Source organism: Bactrocera neohumeralis, chromosome 6 (genome assembly GCF_024586455.1).
Source record: "Bactrocera neohumeralis isolate Rockhampton chromosome 6, APGP_CSIRO_Bneo_wtdbg2-racon-allhic-juicebox.fasta_v2, whole genome shotgun sequence".
In the NCBI taxonomy this organism is placed as follows: domain Eukaryota; kingdom Metazoa; phylum Arthropoda; class Insecta; order Diptera; family Tephritidae; genus Bactrocera; species Bactrocera neohumeralis.
The window spans coordinates 46,207,171-46,212,699 of NC_065923.1; the positions used below are offsets into that span (position 1 = coordinate 46,207,171).

At 34.9% G+C, this 5,529-nt stretch overlaps 1 long non-coding RNA gene across 1 annotated transcript; it reads right to left on the reverse strand.

The window, feature by feature from the left end:
- Positions 1-2,147: 2,147 nt before the first annotated feature.
- On the reverse strand, positions 2,148-3,642 carry LOC126761621 (uncharacterized). The gene is made up of 2 exons (XR_007667379.1): positions 2,970-3,642; positions 2,148-2,927 (listed from the first exon to the last, which is right to left on the reverse strand). It is a non-coding gene; the product is annotated as an uncharacterized LOC126761621 (long non-coding RNA).
- Positions 3,643-5,529: the final 1,887 nt, after the last annotated feature.

Sequence of the window (5,529 nt, forward strand, 5' to 3'; positions counted from 1 at the left end):
CCTATATAGCATGGAGATTACACGAATAACCAATAGAATTAAATGCTTCGACAGCAAGTACTAGGCAATCGTGTTTTGAGGTATGGAGAAAGCGTTGTCTTAACTTGCCGGTAAAATACATAACAGACATTATTCTTAAAATATAATTAAAAATTTGTTGCAAAGTCAGCTTGTTTGTTGAAAACCAATTTTATGCTTTTTAATTCATGATACGTATTCTTAGGTTAGTTAATCTGGTGGACAATAACCCACGCATAGACCATTTCGGTTCTTTGCGATATTAGATGGAGTTCAGTTGCTAAGTCCGAGAAAAGTAGTCATCATTTAGGATGCCAGCTCTTGATGCGAATGTTAACAGGCTCTACGGCCTCACTATCGATACTTCGTCCAGTGTATCATACCGTGGAGACTCCAGATGTTTACAGCATAGTCTTGCCAATGCGGGAAAAGTGCAAAAGAGATGCTCCATTGTTTCCCTGTTGCCCTGCTGTAGACATTTCCAGTAGTTTGTCGATCTGCCAGCCCCATCCTGCGGACGTATGTCGCCACCGTACAGTGACCATTTAGTATTCCCTTGATGTTTCCACAGTCTCTTCTATTGAGTACCAATAGGAATATTGTTTTGCAGTTTTGCACCCAGGTAGCTCGTTCCATCGGATTTTGATTTTCTTTACCATGCTTCTGTGGGGAAACCTATGATCCCGATGTTGAACACGTTTTCTATGTTTATTTTGAACCAGTTGAAAAGGGGGATCATATAGTTGGTTTTTGCCAAACCGCCATTACCCACCGAACCATGCCCGAAGGTTCTATATGTAAATTCTCCTGCAGTCAGTAGTCGTTCCACCGATTTTGCTGCGATGTTTTTAGCAAAACGGTCTACAGGTGGCAGGTTTGGTACCAGTTCAAGACGCCGTTGGAGTTGTTTTTAAAGCTCTCGAAAGCATAGCGCAGGCTGCATACGTATTCTTAAATTTCACATAATTTTTAAGAGCTAAACGAACTCTTGAATAAAAACTTTATGTCATAGTAATGTCTCTACCTTTTTATACTGTACCCTGAACAGGGTAAATTTAGTTTTAACTAGAAGTTTGTAACACCCAGTTGTCAAAGACCCTATAAAGTATATATATAAATGATCAGTTTCGCTAGTTGGCGCTGAAGCCATGCGCGTAGTTCTGTCTTTATTCATCCGTCTGTCTGTATATATACGAACTAGTTTTCAGTTTTTAAGATATCGTTTTGAAATTTTTCAAAGTCGTTCGTGAGATATAGCGTCAAACATGGAGCAAAATAAAGAGAACAATACGGCATATTTTACAGTACTACTACGAAAACTTTCACATTAATATTAACGAAAAAATCTAAGGCAATAATATAATCTCCGAAGAAATTGTTCAGATCGGTTAACTAAGCAAATTTGTGAGTTTATGGACCCGATACAGTTTCACATTTCCACTGCACAACGATGATATATCAACGTTTTCGTTCTGGTGTAGATCTCGAAGATGCGCCACGCTCCGGAAGGCCTGTCGTCGCAATTGCGATAAAATCGCTGAATTGAACATAGTTCTAAAGAGAATGCATAGTAGCAGCCGTAGCATCGGTCAAGAGCTGGGCATGAGTCATCAAAAATACATTTCAATTTCAATAACAAAAAAAAAGAAATTCCATAAAAATACTGCAAGACTTTTTTGACAACCCATTATGTAGGTTTATATTTTTAATTATGTCATTTATGGTGGTCTATCAATTCATTTACATAAAATTTATATTTATTATACTCTTAAAAAAATAAATTACTACTCAACCCACCCTAATGTGGCAGATTCATGTCTGTGCACTCGCATATACATAATTAAAGGATTGTGCTTGATCTTTTCCACTCAACAGCATTTACTTAAGTAAATTGCGGTAATAGCAGGGTAATTCAGGTTTATTGACGAGTGCTGGTATATAGTATATAATATAATGACTGCGTTCTCAAATATATAGCACATACCTATACGTATGTTCACTGCTTGAGAGTACCAACATACTTACACGTATCCTTAAGTGTGTCTTCCTTTACGTATCATTTACAGAAGAATTTCATGTGAATACGGGTAATAATATGAATTTCGTATGAAGTCAAAGTAAACACAAAATTATGTCATCGGTATAACCGAAATTAAAACGTTTAATATTTCATTTATTCATTTATATATATATATATTTTTTTCTTTTACTTTACATTACTTACGAGTACACTTACTTTGGCGAATTTACTGACATTTCCATTAAACTTGAATTCAGCCATTCAACAAATTCTTAAATTAAAAAAACTCACATGCTTTTGTACTTACGCATTAATTTCATTTAAAAGGTACATGATTTTACGTATATTTAAGTTAAAATGTAGATATGTTAGTACGATAATGTCAATTGTAGTAGTTGCTCTCAAATAAAATACATTTCATTTCAACTCTTTTCAATTGACTTTTCTTTCTTCTTTAACTCTTAATTTTCATTTGTTTGCTTGCTTACAGTAGTTTATTGCATAACTGACAGGAGCTCTTTCACGTGGTGAATTTTAAGCTGCTAAACTGTATGCTCGATGCTTGACACCTTGTCAAAAATAGAAGATTATAACTTAAAATTCCATTTGTTCAAAATATTTTATTTTATATAGATCTCCACCCTATAAAAAATAATATAAATGAAAAAATAATTAAAGTTAAATAAACTAATTTTTTAGTTTCTCCTGACTTTAAATTAGAGAAGGAATCAGAAATAACTTTAAAATAATTTATTTTACGTTTTAAAAAGCGTCAAAGCCTCTATGTGTAAGGGTGTGAGGGAAAGAAAGAGACAGCTAGAGATATCTCATATACAATATCTTATCCTTCTATGAGTGAAGAGCGAAAGAAAGATTTGTAGTACTAACGCTGGGTATCAGATAAAGGTGTAAACGGAGAACCGAAGAAAACGAAGAACTATGTATGTATGAACTCGGCTCTCGACACGTATAACGTTCCTTAACAAGCTTCGCTAACTAAAAGTCCTTTCAATACCTCACATTACTTTATGGAGCTGATTGTTCAAGAGGTCGTCTATCTTCGCGCTCAAATTTTGGGTATATTTAAGACGAGGGATGGCAAAAAAAACGAACGAACGAAAAATGATAATGATGTGTTTATTATTAAACTTGAATATAGAAAAAATACGTAGTATAGTTCTCGATTAATTCAGTTTCAGAACTATATAACCAATATAAGAAAATTATATTGTTTATAGACCCAGTTATGACTAGCCGGATGGAATATTTGAGAATCTGACAATATGGCATGAGTTAAAAACAAAGTGAATTCTTTCATCATGCTTTTAAGAGAGAGGAGATTACATTCTTTCCATAAATAATAACTCATACCAAATTTCGTGAAGATATATCGTTAAATGAGGGAGTTTCCCATGCAAGCATTTGATTTCGATCATTCAGTTTGTATGGCAGCTATATGCTATAGTTAATCGATCTGAACAATTTCTTCGGAGATTACATTATTGCCTTAGAAAATAATCTATACCAAATTTCGTGAATATATCTTGTCAAATGCAAAAGTTTTCCATACAAGAACTTTTTTCCGATCGTTCAGTTTGTATGGCAGCTATATGCTATAGTTAACCGGTCTGAACAATTTCTTCGGAGATTACAATTTTGCTTTAGAAAATAATCTATACCAAATTTCGTGAATATATCTTGTCAAATGCAAAAGTTTTCCATACAAGAACTTTTTTCCGATCATTCAGTTTGTATGGCAGTTATATGTTATAGTGGTCCGATATCGGCAGTTCCGACAAATGAGCAGCTTCTTGAAGAGAAAAATTTCAAAACGATATGTTATACACTGAGGGAATAGTTCGTATATATACAGACGGACGGACGAACAGACAGACAGACGGACATGGCCAAATCGACTCAGCTCAACATACTGATTATTTATATATATACTTTATACGGTCTCCGACGCTTTCTTCTGGATGTTACAAACTTCGTGGCTAACTTAATATACCCTGTTCAGGGTATAAACACTAGACGTCAATTGGTAACCGCTGAATCGGGTTTGGGACTTTACATCTCGGAAACCAACATGACTTTGAACGAATCTTTTACAGAGTGTGATTTTAGTTATGTCTAGATTAAAAATATGCAAAAATAATGTTCAAATCGCGAAGGTAGACGACTCCCTTAACAAGCGGAGATTCATTTTTGCTACTAATTTTTTAGATTTCGTAATGCTCTGTCAACAACTACTTACAATAACAATTATTTTCAAGGTTTTAATAATAACTTTCAAAAATGGAAAAGTTCGTATTATATATTTTATCACTAAGTAGAATTGTAATTTACTTTCCATTCCTATAATATTCCTAATACATCATATAGGTCGAGTAGAATACGAATAATTTTCTTTGGACGTCTGATGTCAAAAAGACATTGGCTCGCCTCCAGACGGATGGAGTTTTAGAAAAAGCTCAAGGCAAATATCGCTCGGAATGTTCGAAATTGAATGAAAATGCGCAAAGAGAGCTCATTTTGCAGTTAAGTTAGCAATGACTGCTTTAGAAGTGGGACCTTTAGGTCACTGACATCCATTGACATACATACATACATGTGTGTACATAATACGGGTACTTTACATCCCAAGTCGATTTTTATGCAACTCTCCCTGAAGTTTTAGTTTTTGTCCTAAAAACGGGTTTCAATGAAAATATATGAACATAACTGGTGATCCACTTAGATGTACTTTTTTGTGAGAACTAGAGACTATTTAATGCCTGAAATTGAAGCTCGTGATCTCGGCGACATTTGGTTTCAACAAGATGGCGCCACTTCCCACACATCGCAACAATCAATGGATTTATTGAGAGAACACTTCGGTGAGCAGATAATTTCACGTTTTGTGCCGGTCGATTGGCCATCTAGATCGTGTGATATCACACATAGACATATAATTTGTGACATGAAAATTCTTAGGTGTTGCTAATGCAGTTTGATATATTGAAGTCAAATCTGAAAACAGAATTTTTCTATCACCCACAGATACAGCTTGGTTAAAGGGTTCAAATCGTAAAATGCCCTTTGCAGTGCCAATGGTTTGGAGAGAGTATTGTGAGAGTATTGGACCAAAGTGTAAACATACGGTTAAGTACTGTAATTTACCATCAGCTTTAAGACCTGTCAAACCTGTCAAACAGAAGTCTCGACTAGCTCTCCAAATAATGTTACAGAAACCGCAAAGGAAATGACAACCGATCCTTTATTTGATTTACCAGAATGTTCAACAGTGCCGCATCTAATTTCACAGGGGGAACTTAATGACTTAGTTCGAGATCTAAGCCTTTCAAATCGTAGTCTGAACTTTTAACATTCAGACCAAAAGGTTGGAACCTTCTCCAAAGTGATGTAAATATTAATTTTTACAGAGAAAGGCAGAAAGACCTCACAAATTGCTTTCTTCAAGAAGGGAATCTAGTAAACTGTTCAGAAGT